The sequence below is a fragment of the Mustela lutreola genome, chromosome 1 (genome assembly GCF_030435805.1).
Source record: "Mustela lutreola isolate mMusLut2 chromosome 1, mMusLut2.pri, whole genome shotgun sequence".
NCBI classification, from domain to species: Eukaryota; Metazoa; Chordata; class Mammalia; order Carnivora; family Mustelidae; genus Mustela; species Mustela lutreola.
Genome location: NC_081290.1, coordinates 109,791,597 through 109,809,933, shown reverse-complemented (window position 1 = coordinate 109,809,933; position 18,337 = coordinate 109,791,597). Strand labels below are relative to the sequence as shown.

Sequence of the window (18,337 nt, the reverse complement as noted above, 5' to 3'; positions counted from 1 at the left end):
AATACTTAAAATTATTTATTTAAAAATAACTGATCTTCAAAATCTTGAATGTTATTGCTTGATTTCAAAGAATGTTCAGATAGAAACCCATCTCTCATATGAAGCTTCTCAGATACTCTGATTAAATCAGTCTCCTCATAACACTCTGTACCTTGTTGGAAGCTTTTTAGCACTTACATAATCTGCCTTATAATGGAGTTGTTTATGTGTGTGTGTTGTGCATTTAGTAATGAGTTCCCGAAGATGTGAATTATGTCTTAACTAATTTTTGTGTACCCCATAGTGCTTTCCACATGGTAGATATTCAATAAATCTTTGGTGAGTTCACTGCTGAACTTAAAACCTATCTATTATTTTCAATTATGAACCTGAAAGTATTGGCTCTGAACATTCAGGTTGGTAGATAATTATGGAGGTTTGGAGGAATTGGGAACAGAGAAGTATAATTATACTACAAGTCCTCTTCTTACTAAAAAAAAAAAAAAAAAGGAAAGAAAGTTGGGTTGTCTTAGAGGTATGGGTTTTGGGGTAGCCTCTAGACAAACCATTTCCTTCTGCACTGCTGTTTTCCATGGTAAGGAGGTTTAGTGTTTGATTACTAGGTATATGCAATAACATAAAATTGAAACCTTGTGAAGCAGTTTCATATTTGGAGCCAAGGAAGTTATAACAATTGATACATACATAAGAGGTACCCTGACTGATGGTGGGAAAGAAATCACTTTTTAAAGTCTTTCTAAGAAATAAGTAAGGTGATTAAAAAAAATATTCTCATGGCAGTGATTTCTCTCTGTAAGAAAGTGAAGAAAACTTTCTGTATTGTCTTATGGGCAATGGCTATAATACATATTTTATCATAAATTCACTGTGTACTTAATATTTATTGAATATCACCCATGTACAATGAATTGTAGGAGGACAGAGATAAGACATTCATACTTCAAGTTGCATATAACCTTAATAGGAACAATATGATACATACACAGATAGCTGTAATAGAAATAAAGTATAAGTGATATAAAAGACCTTTACATATATTATAGATTCAGGGCACGGAGAGGTTTTAGAAGAGGGATGTTATTTGAATGAAAGGTTGGTTAAGCTTTTGAAAGGTAGAAATGAATGGAGACTGTTAGGATGGGGTTAGCAGGAGAGGTATTGCACAAATGAAGACATAGAGATAGACACCACTCAAGGATGATTAAATAGCCATGTTTGGCTGGAGCAAAAGGTAAGGTAAGAGTGGGTGTCAGAGAAAAAAAAAGTATTTGTAGGTAAAGACCAGATAATGGAGGACCTTAAATGCTAAGTTGAGGTTTTTTGGACTTTGACTTGTCTGTTGAGGGACTATGAAACATTTTTATGCAGTTAAGTGATGGATCACATCTGTGGTTTAGAAAATTAATCTGTTAATTGATTGAAGGATGGGTTAGATGAAAAAATAGAGAACACTTCAGAAGGTGTTTGTTGTAGTTTGGATGGAAATATTTACCAACCAGAACTAGGATATAGAAGTGGAAATAGAATGTTGCAAATGAAGAACAGGATTCACTAGCCAACCAATTGAATATAGAGTTGAGAAAGAAATACAGTATCGCCTGGGCAATAAAGAAAATGCAGAACTATTAATATATATTTAATCCATTTGAAGAGGAAACATGAACAGTCAATTTTGGATCTGAAGAGTTGGACATTTAGATTCTCTGCTCATTGATGACAAGGACTCTCATTAGGTTTTGAATACATTTTTAACATTAGTGTCTGGCATATAGTAGTCATGCAGTAAATATTTGTTGACTGGCTGAAACTAGGTAAGAAAATATTTAGGTAAAAACTAGGTAAAAAAAAAATTAAACAAATAGTTATTTTAACTTTTAAGAGAGGATTTGAATAGGAAGTTATCCATAAATATCCTGAGATGATATTTCAAGTTAGTTTGGAGGCTGAGAGGCAACAGAGAGAATAAAATTTGTCCAAGGTTAAGAATCTTGAGGAATGACCCATTGTTGGGGAAGAAGAATGGAATGAGACTGAATGACAGTGAAAGAGAAGTAGGTAGGAGTGAAAGACTAGAATTGGCCTGTGGCTAATTTCATTAAAGACTAAATGGTCAATAATGTCCATTGCTTTGGGACAGAGTGGTAAGGACTGAGAAAAGGACCTGTGTTGATAGGGTTTGATTAGGATATTACCCAGGATATTTTCTAAAAAGCAGCTTTAAAAGATATAGTAGATATGGAGGTCAGTTGTAGAGGCTGAGTAACAAGTAAGTGGAACTAGAAATTCACTATGTATTCATGCTTTATCCCTTGACCTATTTGAAGATATGTTAAGTAAGCATAGGTTTCTTTAAACATTTTTAAAACATTGCACTTTACATGGAATGACACATGCTATTTTCTTGCCTGAGAATAATTTGTAATTTCACCATAGTGCTTCACATTTCTTTGACATTCCGTTTTTTATGCCATTATGTCTTAGTATAGTATACTTTTTATGCTTGCAAAATCTGTTGTGCAGAGTGAGCTTAGAAATGGTTTTATAATTTTACATGGCATTTTACCTAAAATACACTCTTTACTGATGAATGGTTTTATTACTTTTTATTTACTATTAGATTTTGTGAATGTGGGATTTCTCTAGTTATATTTATGCCTCTTACTATACTCTTAATTCCTGGAGTTTTTTTTTCTCTATAAATATATATTAGCTTTATAGAGAAATTTTCCCCCCTCTTTTATTTTTAAGTTCAGGAATGGTTTCACAGATAAATTTAGAAAATAGTACTTTTACTTGTTTTTTTTTGTGAATTAGAGTGATAAATTTTTTTTTGGTAAAGTGGTAATCAATCAAATTTATTATTTTGAAGAGCATAAATGACAGATTGCCTAGTTCAGCAATTTTCCTTATGTTGGCATTATATCTTTGTCCCATATACCTATTTTTTTTTCAGATGGGAAAAGGGTTAAATTCACTATCTTTGGTAAAGTCATATTTTGAAGTCTCTAGTACTACTATATGGGAAGTTAGGATAGCGCGAATTCATTTTGAGAACTGTTGGGTTTTAACTTTCATGGTGGAAGTTTCTGGGTGCCTTTGGGGAAAATAGTGTGGCTTTCCTCTTCAGAGATTCCAGGTCACCTGAATTTGGGCAATTCTGGTGTTATTAGTGGCACGAGCAGTGGCCATAAGAATTACCCAAATTTTTAGGAGTGCCTTGGTGGCTCAGTGGGTTAAGCATCTGGCTTTGGCTCAGGTCATGATCTCGGAGTCTTGGGATTGAGCCCACATTGAGCTCTATGCTCAGCAGGGAACCTGCTTCCCCCTCTTTCTCTGCCTGCTGCTGAGAAACTTTTGTTGCTGGAAGTTAAAAGTGAGAATTAGGATAGTGATAAATGGAAGTGTTAAATTGAGCTGTAGCTTACAAACTCCAAAGTCCTTCCAACCAACTTTTTGTACAGAAAATGAATTTTTTCCGTATGAGCTCTGTATCTGTCCTCTGCTCTAAAGGCTATTTTTGCTTAATTTTGTCCATATTTATGACTTCAACTACTATATATATGCTATTAGTCCCTACATATACTATATGTGTTTATATATATTATTAAATATGTATGCGTGTATATACTATATATATAGTCAGTATAGGCATACATATACTATACTTATAGTATATGTAGGCATACTTTTAACAATATAGGTTACTACATATGTTATATATAATATATAGGCACTATATATAACGTTTGGGCTATACGTAGGCACTTTATATAATACATGTATGGACTATAATAAATGTAGGCACAGGGGCGCCTGGGTGGCTCAGAGGGTAATTAAGCCTCTGCCTTCAGTTCAGGTCATGATCCCGGGGTCCTGGGATCCAGCCCCACATCAGGCTCTCTGCTCATCAGGGAGCCTGCTTCCTCCTCTCTCTCTGTCTGCTTCTCTGCCTACTTGTGGATCTCTGTCAAATAAATAAATAAATTAAATATTTATAAAATAAATATGTAGGCACATATACATGTATGGGCTATCTTTTTATCTAGGTGATTATTAAATATTTCTACATGCATAGTTAATTCAGACTCATTCAGTTCAAAATGAAATTCATCATGCAATTTTTAATAATGATTAACTAGAAGTGTGATGGTTAATGTTTAACCAAAAGCCCTTCTCCAAAAAAGCCCTGATTTGTGGAGGTTGTTGATATCCTGTGAATGTATAGTTAGGAAAAGATGAGCTGCAGTAAACCATTATATAGTAGATCCATCATATAGATACAGATAATAGTGAAATGTAGTAAAATAATTAAGTAGTTATGAGTTTTGAGTATTAATACCTTTTTTAAACATAACTTATTTAGGCTTATTAGGTTAGTAATGGCTGTTTTAATAGTTGCTTCATAAAATTCCTAAAAATTTAATAATCATGTCTCATGGGCTGGTACAAGAGGGTTTTACTACACCAATGAATTAATAATTACTATTATCATTTAATAAGAATTATTGATGTCAATTATGTTAATGCTTTAATTTAATCTTTTCAACAATTCTGTGAAGTAGATGACACTGTCCCCATTTTACTGATTCACAGAATCAGATAATTTATGCAGGGGAAGAGAACTAAGTCTCTAAAATCCTGTTCAGAGCAGTGAGTCTCAGACTCTAGCTTACTTAAGAATCATGTAGCGTTTTTTAAGAAGAAAAAATTACTAGGCCCCTCCCTCAGAAATTTTGATTCTGTAGGTGTTGGGTGGGCTGAGAATTTGCTTTGTCAAGACATTGGCAGATGATGTTGCACTTTCAATAGCATCGCTATAGAGCATAGGTTTGTAGGCTTTTTACATAAAGGGCCAGATGCTAAATATTTTAGGCTTTGTAGTCCAATAGGCAAAATCAAAGATATTACATACAAAGAGAGAAATATATGATGAAAGGAAACAAATATCCACAAATATTTTGTTGTTGACTGAATTCAAAGTACGACATCAAGTGAACACAAGTTATTGCAATACAGATCTACTAATGAAAATATTATAATTCTGTTTTTCAGATAGCATTTCACTTAATTGGTATTCAGAGTTACCGTATCATCAGAATTGATCCAGATGTTATTTGTTAATACAGATCTGTAATGTGATTTAATGGATTTTGTCTTTGAAACATGTTTTTTCACAGATAGATACTGCCAAATACTGTTATCAGTCATGAGCATATGATTTTATTAATGAGCATATTCATTTCTATGAAAGGAATTTATAGAATTCTTTTAGATTCTTATTCTCTTGATACTTGCTATTTAGCATGCTACTACATTGCAGGTTAACTGCTTCTGACAGAAAGGTAGAAGCTCCTCAGTTGCTTGGTAAAGTGTATTTTTGATGTATAGAAGTTTCTTTTGCATTTGAAATGAGGTCTGAAAAACACTGCTGTAACCATAGCTTGAGCTTGCAAAATATATCTGTTGCAAATTTGTGTATGCATTGAGATCTTCTTCTTTTAACATTTGACTGCACAAGAAGTGTATATAACGGATTGATGGTTACTTGTGTTTCCAACAGTGTTGTCAAAGTGACAGCATAGTTGAAATTTCTCATATAAGCACTATATTGCCTTGATTTTCAGGTCAGATTTTAGGAAATATCAAATGTGCAGCAAATCTAATTTCCAGAGGCATTCATTGTTTGGTAATAGTGGTTAAGGTATATCTTTTTTATTTTTTTCTCCCAGAAATTTCATCTCACCTTTGAGCTAGAAAATCACAATAAAACTGTATTGTGTTTACTAAGCCATTAAACTGTTACGTGATGAGGCAAGTCAGGGTATTCAGCTTCTACTTACCAAATACATAGAACTGATGATGCTTATGTCTGTGAGAGTGAATGAAATTGATACTACTGGTTCAATAATACATGATAGTTTAAGACATTTTCTTAATAAAATGCCTGCTGATGAATAATATAATGAAGAACCATAGGCTTCAAATACCTTACATTTCACAAACTTTGTAAGTTTGTTCAGCTAAGCCTTTTTCCATTCATCACATTTTTATCACCATCAGTTATGGCACATCTTAGCAGATTCCACTTCAGGTTGTACTGAATTAATTTATGTTCTCAGCTTTGAAAATAAACTTGCCTATTGTTCTATGCAGACTCTTCATAGAGGCTGATTCTTTAGTTGCATCATGCTCAACATCAGTGTTCCAAAAATAACATTAAGCAGTATCACTAATGTTTGTCAACTCATCAAAAACCAATGAAAATCTTTCAGAATCATGTACCTTGTTTTTTAGTTGAATATTGATAATGCTCCCTGTGTCCTTACCTCTTCAAGTAGCTATCATGATAGAAAGGCTATTCTCAAACAGTCGTGTTCTTCCCCCTGCCAAATGTTTCTTTGATTGTTGTATTCAGAACACAGTTCAGCTTACCATGAGTAAACAGCTTTCCTTGCTTGGTTAATAAGTGAGCCACTTAGAAACTTACTTTGTAGATTCATTTTCATTTTTATTTTTGTAAAGAAATTCAGCTGTGATGAGCAACTGTGTTTTATATTTTCTAATTTCTCTGATAATTACTTTTTTATGAATTGTGAATATGATGAATGCTTAGTCTGGTAATATAGGTGTAGTATTTTTCCAGTATAGGTATAGTATCATTGCATGATACATTGGTTTGTTATCTAATGCAATAACAAAATAATCCATACACCACTTATAATGCCTTAAAAGCATGACATTTGAAGTATATGGTTCCTGTTTTGACTTAATGATTAAAATGAAGTGTTATGATATGACAGTACACTTGGCGTTCAAAACAATGGACAGGCACATCTGTGCCACTGTAATTTGTAGTACTTCAAACAGAGTGTAAACTGATACATGATGTATATATGGTTTCTGTCTACCTACTCAACTCTGCCATCATAATGTGAATGCAGATATAAACAATAAATAAAGGAGTGAGTTGTGTTTCAGTAAAACTTTGTTAACGGACACTGAAGTTTGAATTTCATGTAATTTTCACATCATGAAATATATTTCTCTTGATTTATTCAACGATTTACAAATGTAAAACTTTTAACTCTTGGGCCATACAAAAACAAGAGATGGACTGTAGTTTGCCTATTTCTACTATAGATTAATTGCTATACTACCTCACCTTTACCCCTACTTTTAAAGCTTGTGAATTCCCTAGCTCAGTGAATGGTATCACCACCCATCCAGTCAGTCATTCCTGAAATCTAGTCTTTCTCTTTCTAATAGCCATGAGATTCCGTAAGTTCTAACGATTCTTTGAATCAGCCCAGTGTCTACCTGCCAGTTCAGGGTCTTATCACCCCTTCTTGAGACTATTTCACTCTTCTGTAACAGATGTTCTTTTCCCCAGCATTTCCCCTCTTAACCAGTTTTTACATGCTGCTTGAGTACTCTGTTTAAAAGGTGAATCTGAGGGGCGCCTGGGTGGCTCAGTGGGTTAAAGCCTCTGCCTTCGGCTCAGGTCATGATCTCAGGGTCCTGGGATCGAGCCCCGCATGGGACTCTCTGCTTGGCAGGGAGCTTGCTTCCTCCCCCTTCTCTCCCTCTGCCTGCTTCTCTGCTTGCTTGTGATCTCTGTGTGACAAATAAAAATAAATAATTTTTTTTTTAAAAAAAAGGTGAATCTGATCATTTCTCTCCTTAGATATATTTTTTAATAACTTCCCAACACATGTAGCAGGGCTCCCAAACTCAAATGAAGAAATTATATGATTAAGGAGGGTTAAATGGTAATCTTTTGACACAGGTGCATCCCCCCCAACATATTAAATAAAAAAATATTTTTTTATTTCCATAAAGATATAGGCTTTCTCCCCTTTTTTTTGAAAATGTCTTTCATTTTCTGACCTTTGGTAAAAGACAAAAGTGAGAAAATATTTCTCTACTGTAGTAAGAACAGCAATGAAAGCATGGTGAATGGCAACTAACACTGGGTCTCAGTTGGAGATACAACATGAAATGGTGGGACTATGGCAAACTGGAGGATATGAGCCTAACCTAAAAGAGGGATTCCCTACTCAACTATAACCATTTTGCCATGTAGGAATATGAGCCTAGGGAAGGGAAAACCTAGGGAAAGATTTGGGGACTTTTAAAAGAAATCAGAAATTAGATTTTTATCTAGATATGGTTGGCCCTTGAGCAACATGGGAGTTAGTGGCATGTACCTCCCACAGAGTAAAAAAATCCACGTGTAATGTTTGAGTCTCCTGAAAACTTGACTACTAATAACCTACTGTTGAAGTCTTACTGAGAACAGTAGATTAACATACATTCTTATATGTATGTTATATATATATTATATATAACAGTATTTTATATATATTGCATACTGTTTTCTTTTAAGATAAGCTAGAAAAAGTAAAATGTTAATTAAGAAAATCATAAGAGAACATATATTTACAGTGCTGTACTGTATTGAAAACAATACAGTGGACTCACTGTTGGGTCCCCCAATAATGGGGGAGGAGCGAGACTGATAAAAAGCGAAGGTCAAGCAAGCTTTATTTCGCGGCAAATAAAAAGAAGAATCAAACTGACCGATCGGGGCTGTCTCTTACAAAGAGGCAACCCCTCCCTGCCTTACAGACTAACTTTTATAGAGCAAAGACCATGTGGTTGCGCCTGGCCACACATAGGTGGCCAGTGAGATTGTAACACACAGAGAAAGCTGCACAGTCATGCTAGGTCACACACAGGTGGCCAATTGAATTACAATTTACCCTGTAGTAGCTATTTGAACTAGCCTATCACCTTGGTCAGAATTGGTACCCAAAAGGTGGGGCCCACACTCCTTGGTAGCTAGGGAGACAGTATGCCGCTCTACTGCTTGGATGTCTCCACCTGACCCGAATCACCCCTGCACTGGGGCCGTTATCTCCACCTGACCTGACATGCCCTTGTATTTGGGCTTTGTTACCTGGGACTGCTTACTTAAAAGCAAGTCCGGGACTTGCTTTTAAGTAAGTTCCCCTGGGGGGAGGCGGGGCAGGGTCAGTTTAAGTTTTACTACATAAACAAAATCACTGTTTAACCGGATGGTATCGCTCTGGCTAAATAGGCCCTTACACTCACTATAGGTTGGTCCGTCCATGTGGTCAAAAATGGCAAGATCTCCTCTTTTTCTTTTTAATGGCTGCATGATACTCGTGTGTGGTTGTGTGTGTGTGTATGTGTGTGTGTGTACACACACCACATCTTCCCTATGCATTCATCTATCCATGAACATTTAGGTTGCTTCCATATCTTGACTTGTAAATCCTGCAGTAAACATAGGGGTGTGTATATCTTTTCAAAAATAACATTTTTGTGTTCATTGGGTAAATACCCAATAGTGGAATTATTGGATTTTATGATATTTCTATTTTTAAAGTTTTTGAGGTACCTCCATACCGTAGTCCCATAGTGGCTGTCCCAATTTATATTCCTGCCAATACGGCACAGGGGTTGTTTTTTCTCCACATCCTTGCCAACACTCATTATTTCTTGAGATTTTTATTTTAACCTTTCTGACAGATAAGGTGATATTTCATTGTGGTTTTGATTTGCATTTCCCTAGTGGTTAGTGATGTTGAGCATCTTTTCATGTGTCTATTGGCCATCTTTGGAGAAATGTGTATTTCTTCTGCCCAGTTTTTAATTGGATTATTTGTTTTTTGGTGTTGAGTTGTATAAGTTCTTTGTATATTTTGAATATTAAATCCTTACATATCATTTACAAGTATTTTTTACCATTCAGTAGGTTATCTTTTTGTTTTGTTGATGGTTTCCTTCACTGTGTAAAAGCTTTTTATTTTAATGTAGTCCCAATTGTTTATTTTTGCTTTTGTTACCCTTGCCTTAGGTGAGGTATCTAGAAAAATGTTGCTGTGGTCAATATCAAAGATATTATTCCTCATGATCTTCTAGAGCTTTCATGGTTTCAGGTCTCATATTTAGGTCCTTAATCAATTTTGAGTTTATTTTTGTGTATGGTGTTAGAAAGGTGCCTGTAGCTCTTCATTTTTCCTAGCACTATTTCTAGAAAAGACTGTTTTTTCCTCATTGTAAGTTCTATTTCCGTTTTTGTCATAGATTGACTATATAATATATAATAATATATAACATATGATATTAACTGATCATATTGTGGGTTTATTTCTGGGATTTCTATTTTTTTCCATTGATCTATTTTTATGCTAGTGCCACACTGTTTTCTTTCATGTAACTTTGTAGTGTATCTTGAAATCTGGAATTATGATACCTCCAGCTTTGTTCTTTCTGAAGATTATTTTGGCTATTCAGAGTCTTCTATTCCATACTAATTTTAGGATTATTTGTTCTAGTTCTATAAAAAATGCTGATGGTAGTTTAATAGGGGTTGCACTGAATCCGTAGATTGCTTTGGGTAGTATGGATACTTTAGCAATATTAATTCTTCCAATCCATGAGCATGGATTATCTTTCCATTTGTTTATGTCATCTTCAATTTCTTCTATCAGTGCTTTATAGTTTCCAGAGTACAGATCTTTCACTTCCTTGATTAAGTTTCTTCCTAAGTGTTTTGTTGTTTTTGGTGCAAGTGTAAATGGAATTTTTTTCTAAATTTCTTTTTCTGCAGCTTCCTTACTAGGTATAGAAACGTACAGGTTTCTGGGTATTAATTTTCTGTTTTGCAACTTATTCATTTATTACTTCTGTTTATTCATTTATTATTTCTATTCATTTTTTAATTTCATTTTTTAATTTATTCTATTCATTTATTAATTTGGGGGGGTCTTTAAGGTTTTTTACATATAGTATATCATCTGTGAATACTGACAGTTTAATTTCTCCCTTACCAAAATGCATGCTCTTTCTTTTTTTCTTGTCTGGTTACTGTGGCTAGGACTCTCAGTACTATGTTGAATAAAAGTGGCAAGTATGTATTGATACTTGATACTTGTCTTGTCTGAACTTTAGAGGGAAAGCTCTCAGCTCTTAATTTTTCACGGTGGGGTATGATGTTAGCTGTAGGTTTTCATATATGGCCTCTTTTTTTTTTTTTTTTTTTTTAATTTAAGTAGGTGGAGCCCATTGCGGAACTAGAATGCACAACTGTGAGATCAAGACCTGAGCTGAGATCCAGAGTCAGACACTCAACCAACTGAGCTACCCAGGCGTTCCCCCTATATGGCCAGATTATGTTAAATAATGCAGGTGGTTATGTTCTCTGTAACTCCACTTTGTTGAGAGTTTTTATCATGAATGGATGTTGAATTTTGACAAATGCTTTTTCTGCATCTACTGAGATGATCATCTCATTTTTAGCTTTTGTTAATGTGGCATATGGCTCTTACAAATATTTGAATTTCAATCTCTGAGATTTCTGTTAAGTCTTTAGTAATTCAAAAGCTATAATTGTGTTCAAAATTGTGGTAAAATGGAACTTACATTACTTTTTCAAAGTTAATAAATTTAGTTCAAAATTAATTACTGCAAAAATTGTCATGTAAGTAGTCAAGAGCAAAGCCAATATCTGTGATACATAATATTCTCATCAATCATAATTAAACCAAATCTGTAATTGATCAGAATTATATAAGAACTTGAAGAGAGGGGCATCTGGGTGGCTCAGTGGGTTAAGCCTCTGCCTTCGGCTCAGGTCATGATCTCAGGGTCCTGGGATTGGGCCCCGCATTGGGCTCCCTGCTCAGCAGGGCACGTGCAACCCCCCTTACTTACGATCTCTGTCTGTCAAATAAATAAAGTCTTTAAAAAAAAATGAAATTGAAGAGGTAGAGGATAGAATCTCTCCTCTTTCATAAATTAATTCTGTAGTATAGCCTTTGGCCAGTTACTTAAGCTCTTTTAAATCCCTTTTTCATCTGTATTCTTCAAATACTATCGTTATTATTGAATAAAAACCAAGTAATAGATTTCGATTAAAAATGGAAGGGGGGATAGAGCCCCTTTTCATAGAGAACTAATTTCATAAAGAACTAATACAAATTATAATGTGCAAACCTTTACACTCACTTATTTAATAAGACTGACCACCTCCCAAACCCAGATCATTGTATTTTTCCCCCTATTTTTTGGAAGGGGTGTGTGTGTGATGGTGCCTTTCTAGGCAGAATGATGGTATGGCATTTTTAAAGAGTCATCAAAGTGCAATAGGGCTGCTAGATTGTTTGTAGAAAGCATCATTTCCTTGTGTATATTAGAAAGCATTTTCTAACATACAAGGATTATATATTTAAACCAATTATATAAAATAAATTACATAGAATTCTATAATTTTAAAGAATATAAAACAAGTTAAATTAAAATTATGTAGAAAAGAATTATATAAAATTATATAAAATAATTTCAAATAACTAGTAAGTTCTCCTAACTTATGGGTGGGGGGTTGGTTTTTATAGTCAGAAAAACACCAACCAGGAATCATGGAACTTTAACAAAAAAATGCTTTCAAAACTGTGAACTAACACCATCTGAGATTGTTTTTAACAAGAAATTGATAAAAAAATAAAAATTATTTCCTTTAGTTCTTTTGAAAAATATTCCATTTGAAGATTCCTCAAGTAACTCCATTATAAGAGATGAGACTGATTATTATAAATAAACAAAACTTAGAGGCGCCTGGGTGGCTCAGTTGGGTAAGGGGTTGCCTTTGACTCAGGTCATGATCCCAGGGTCCTGGGATTGAGTCCCACATCAGGTTCCCTGCTCAGCGGGGAGCCTGCCTCTCCTTCTCTCTTTCCCCCTCCTCCCTACTTGTGCTCTCTCTCTCTCTCAAATAAATAAAATCTTAAAAAAAAATTTTACATTGAAATATTTGTTTTACAGAAATAGAAATGTCAGTTTACTTTTAAAAGTATATAATTGGCTTCAAAAACAAAGCCAATTACAATAAAGATAGGATTAATGCTGACTAACTTAATTTGCTTTGGTTGTAAGAATGCATTTTTGGCAAGAGTGGTGTGAAGCTCCAAGAAACAATAAAACTGTCACATTTCTGGTTCTATATGGTTTGTATAAAACATCATTGGTCAGATCAGAAACAAGAAACATAGGACTGTCATATTATGCATTACAGAAAGTGAAAAGTAATGCAAGTGGTGACAGTTTCTGCTTTTGAAAAGTTTAGAACCTCTAACTGGAAGATAATATTAAAGAAATGACTAATAGAAACAGATAAGGGTGTAATTTGGATTCTTGAAAGAAAAAAACAAGAGCCCCAAGAATTTTAATGAGAGAAAACATCATATGTACCATTTCAGCCCTAGTATAGCTTCTCAGGAATATACAGGTGCTCATTACTTGAAATGATCAAGAAAGTAGTTCTTAGAACTTATTTATCTATTTAAACATTTAATGGAAGCTAGAGTATGTACCCAGCATTGTTATTACCCTTGAGATACAAGGGCAGAGGCTGCCTCTGCTACATTTCATTGTGATTCCCCTCCCTTCCCAACCAACCCTTTTTTTTTCTTTATTTTGCTGCACACATTCACATACATAGGCAGTTAGCTAGTACAACTATGTAACATGGTTGGGTTATAAATTCATTCTTGAAGGGTTTACATCTCTCTAAAGCAAGAATTAGGTAGACTTCACTTTGCACAGCTCTGATTTTCATGAAATCTGCATGAATTTCATTTAACATGGTAATATGTGGGCTGCCTGTCCAGTGGAAAGAACCTAGGTGTTGAAGACACATATGTCTGGATTTATCTCACCTTTGGCACTATCTTTTTTTTTTTTTTTTTTTAAAGATTTTATTTATTTATTTAACAGACAGAGATCACAAGGAGGTAGAGAGCCAGGCAGAGAGAGAGAGGAAGGGAAGCAGGCTCTGCGCTGAGCAGAGAGCCAGATGCGGGGCTTGATCTCAGGACCCTGGGCTTATGACCTGAGCCGAAGGCAGAGGGTTTAACCCACTGAGCCACCCAGGCACTCCTGGCACTACCTTTCTAAGTAAGTTTTTCAGCTTTCAAATTGAACTTTCTTATCTACAGTATATAGATAGTAATAATAATCCTTTTTCATAAATATTAATAAGATAATAACCATATAAATTTTAATTTCTGTTTCCAAAGCTGAGCATACAGTCATTTTGGGGGAAACTGTACCTTGTGTTCAGTGGTAAAACATTCAAAGGATTTAATGCTGTTGGTTGTATTATTTTAACCAAATCAGTTTAGTAAATATAGTAGATTATGTTTTCCAAAGCTGGCCACAACAATACCTCTTGCCCCCCATATATTCTTCTAGAACTTGCCATTCCCCATTGAGAGTTGGGGAGTTCTCTTACTGCTGAATATGGGCATGCTTGTGACTCACTTGTAACCAATAGAATGCACCAGAAGTGCTGTGTCATTTCCTAGATTTGGTAGTAAAACACAGTGTTGCTTTCACCTTGTTTGTGGGAATACCAGTCTGCTTGGAGCTTTGGAAAAGTCTGACCCTGTAGTTGCCATTCTGTGAGGAAACCATGCCATGTGGAGGGGCCTCAGGTGTCAGGTTGGCATTCATAACCTTCAAGTCCTTTGAGGCCAATTACCAGAACCATCAGATGATTCAGATGATGCCAGCCCCTGCTATGTAGTCACTCTTGGAGATACACCCCTATCCTTTGAAACTTTACATTGAGGCCCCAAACCTTGTGGAACAGAAAAACCCTCCTCAATGTGCCCTTTATGAATTCCTGTTTCACAGAATCTGTGAAATGGGTTTTGCTTTATGCCATTAAGTTCGAGGTAGTTTGTTATATAACTGTAATAATTGGAACAGTTATAAAACCTGAAAGATGCATTGTTTCAGTAAGAAATAAATTGTTATTTAAACTCATCACAGTGGGAACTACCTGATGAATAAATGTTTACTGAGTTTTTCTTTTCATCTCAATGAAAGATAGCTTAACAGAGAATTTTGTCCTCTGTGGTTTATTTAATTTTCCCCTAAAGATATATTTGCTGCCAGAAAAGAAATATACATGTTTATACAGCTTAAACAGTTTACTGTTGCTTTATAGTAAATTTTACCTGTTTGGCTAATTAAAAATGTCAGTCAGTACTCTTAATAAGGATAGTTACCACTAAAATCTGTGTATTTTTTTTTTTTCCAAAACACACTAGCCTAATAAAACCTGATGGGAGGGCACCTGGGTGGCTCAGTGGGTTAAAGCCTCTGCCTTCGGCTCAGGTCATGATCCCGGGGTCCTGGGATCGAAGCTCTCTGCAGTCAAATGCTCTACCCCTGAGCTATACCCCGTCGAAGCTCTCTGTTTGGCGGGGAGCCTGCTTTCCCCTCTCTGCCTGTCTCTCTGCCTACTTGTTATCTCTGTCTGTCAAATAAATAAATAAAAATCTTAAAAAAAACCCCAAAAACCCTGATAGGAAAAAAGAATATCTATATTCATCTCTCCAAATTAAAATGTAGTTGCTATCTTTGGTATTAATTTTAATGTTAATTTTATAATAATAACCTCATATTAGTGTATTTGGCAAAATTAGTTTGAATCTGTATCTTTTCCATTACCTTTTGGGAGACAGTGGGTTTTAAGTTCGTTTCCACTGGAAAAAATAATACTTTATTGTATATTAACCAAGGGATTTCAATTATAGGGTCATTATGATTTTCTAAAATAATTTAATTGCAATAATAATATTTTTTATTAAGAACATTACCATAGAAAGGTAATCAGTATTATAGTAACATTTGGATTGATTATGCTTTAAAGTTTGTATGTGTGTATTTGTAAATATAAAAAACTGCATACACGCACACACACACCCATGTCTTTACTCTGGAATTAAAACAAATTATCACTAGGGAAAGGGAGAAGTATCTCTAGGAGTATTACTCTAAATATAAGCTAAAAGCAAATCTCTGGAAAGAAGAGGGAAATTTTTTATGATCCTAAAATGTCTCCAGAAAGGGAGACTTACCTTTGTTATAATTTATCAATTTCCCTTGCTCAGAAGGCCCTAATAGTGCAGGAATATCAAGAAATCCAAAGAGAATAATCTTCCATTACACAGTAATTTAAACAGGAGACATTTAATATAGAAATTATTAAGCAATAATAGGAAAGTAACTTTTTAAAGGTAGATAGCAAATCTGAAGAGAAATCTAGGGTTATAGGAGCATATCCAAGGAAGGACAAACTTGGTCAGAAGGTGATGGGATGCAGACTTGAGTTGTCTAGGGCTCTTGGATATAGTCCTGCTGCCTGAATTGAGAACTGGACAAAATGTATGTTGAAAGCTATGACTTGTGGACTTGTGACACTGCAGAAAATTATGAAAGCTGAGCCAGAAGGAGAGCATCTTCCTCTTCAGTGCTATCCATTGTCCTCAGATAGACAAATCTTGTATCATGCCACCTGGCAAAGGAAAAAATATTTAAAGGGCCCAGATTCGTTTTTATAGATTGGCAGTAATGAATTTCGAGCTAAGTAACAAGTTGATAGTTGACTTAATGTCTCTTCATCCTGTTGCTTTAATTTTCTTTCAAATTTATGGTGCATTGTAGCTTTAAGTAAGGGTATTGTCAAACTTTCTGTTAAGTTTTTATCTAAATTCTCCTTTGTTTTATCTTGAATCTCAATTTTCCTTTTGCTTTCTGTAGCATTATCCTGGGAAAATATTTGTGGGTTCATAAATAATAGTTGAAATAGTATCTTTTTTTTTTTTTTAGATTCTTAATATATACTTATGTTAAGCTCACCTTTCACATTTTTGATTATCTGTGTAGGTACCATTTTTTCTGTTTCGCATTTTATTATCCAGAAAAGTTGGTGTTACCTAAAAATTTATGAATTTCAGTGTGTTTTATCTCTTCCTTGTTATTTATTAGGTTACTAAGTGGAACTACTCCCTTTGCACCAATCTTAATTAAATACTTTTAAGTATGTTCTGGTGAAGAATCTCGCTTAGGACTGCTTGTAAGTCTAAATATACAGCCCAAACACTTCTCTTAATCTGTCTTATATAGCCTTTAAACATTCCCCTACATTTAGCAGAATTTCATCTTATTCAATTTATATTATCTGTGCCTTGTCTGCTTTTCTTTCCCTGTTAGGTATATCCTAGAGTGTAGGGCAGAGCTTGGAGGGATGATTATCTTTTACTCTTGGATGTAAGTGCCAGAGCTAAAGCATTGTAGGTAGACACTTACGTATTATCCTGGAGAAGTAGAAATTCACGGCTAAAAAATAATTAAGTCCTAGATCAATGTTCTAATCTAAGGGAGTATGAGGGCCCAGAGATAAGTGGGGACTGAGAAACTGGGAAATACTGGATAATAGAGTAAACTGATAAAATGTTCTGTAAGAATCCTGGTGGTAAGATATTGATACTGTAAGGACTCAAGTTGGTTTGCAGGCATATGCTAGGTATAAGAAACTGGAGCAGAGCGAATACATTTCAAGTGCTTATTTTTATGTTTAGAGAGTTTTTCCTTCGATATGAACTCAATTAGCTTACCTGTATAAAAGTGAAATTTGAAAGTATATGGTTTCTACTTTGTGGCATCTTCTGGAACTCTTGTGTATAGAGATCATTCCAATAGTTTTTTTCGTTTTTAAGAGAGAGTAGGTGCATGTGCTTGAACTGGGACAGGAATCACAGAGGGAGAGGGAGAGAGAGAGACTCTTAAGCAAGCTCCATACCCAGCACAGAGTCTAATTCAGGGCTGATCTCAATGACTCTGAGATGATGACCTGAGCCAAAATTCAGAGTCCGGCTGCTTAGCCAACTGAGCCACCCAGACACCTCTCCAACAGTTCTTCACACAGCGGGTATTTGTAATGACGGATTATACATTTTCTCCAACATCATTCTAGTATAATTTTTGGGTTTCTTTAAATTCTTCGACAAATACCCTCAAGCTTTGTTGATGTATCTACATTGTTTTCTAAATTGGCTTACCGTATTTTGGGTCTTGACCACTATTTTGTATAGTATTTTAAATTTATTGGGGGTTGTTGAGGAAAAGAAATCACCTTCACTTTTTTTTTTTTTGGTCATTTCTGGAACAAAGAATTAAGCCTGGGTCTCACTATAAATCACTATCTAATAAAAAAAAAAGCCAATGTATTAATTTATTATGTCATGTTATATGCTAAAGCTATATTTGATAGCTATAACAACGGTAAAATAGTTCTTGAACTCTAAGTGAAAAGGTTTTGGATATTGTGTGAAATAAAATTCTGCAAACTATATCTTGCTTTTTATCCATGATGGCTTAAGACTGTAGTTGCAAAGATCATCTGTCAGACTCTTGACCCTGTAATCAAAGGTGACAAGTTAGACTACAATGTTTCTGGTTT

General features: G+C 34.8%; 1 protein-coding gene across 4 annotated transcripts in view; it reads left to right on the top strand.

Moving 5' to 3' along the window:
• RAP1GDS1 (Rap1 GTPase-GDP dissociation stimulator 1) overlaps window positions 1–18,337 on the top strand; it is a 150,729-nt gene that overhangs the window by 1,916 nt on the left and 130,476 nt on the right. The gene's annotated exons all lie outside the window — the stretch shown is intronic.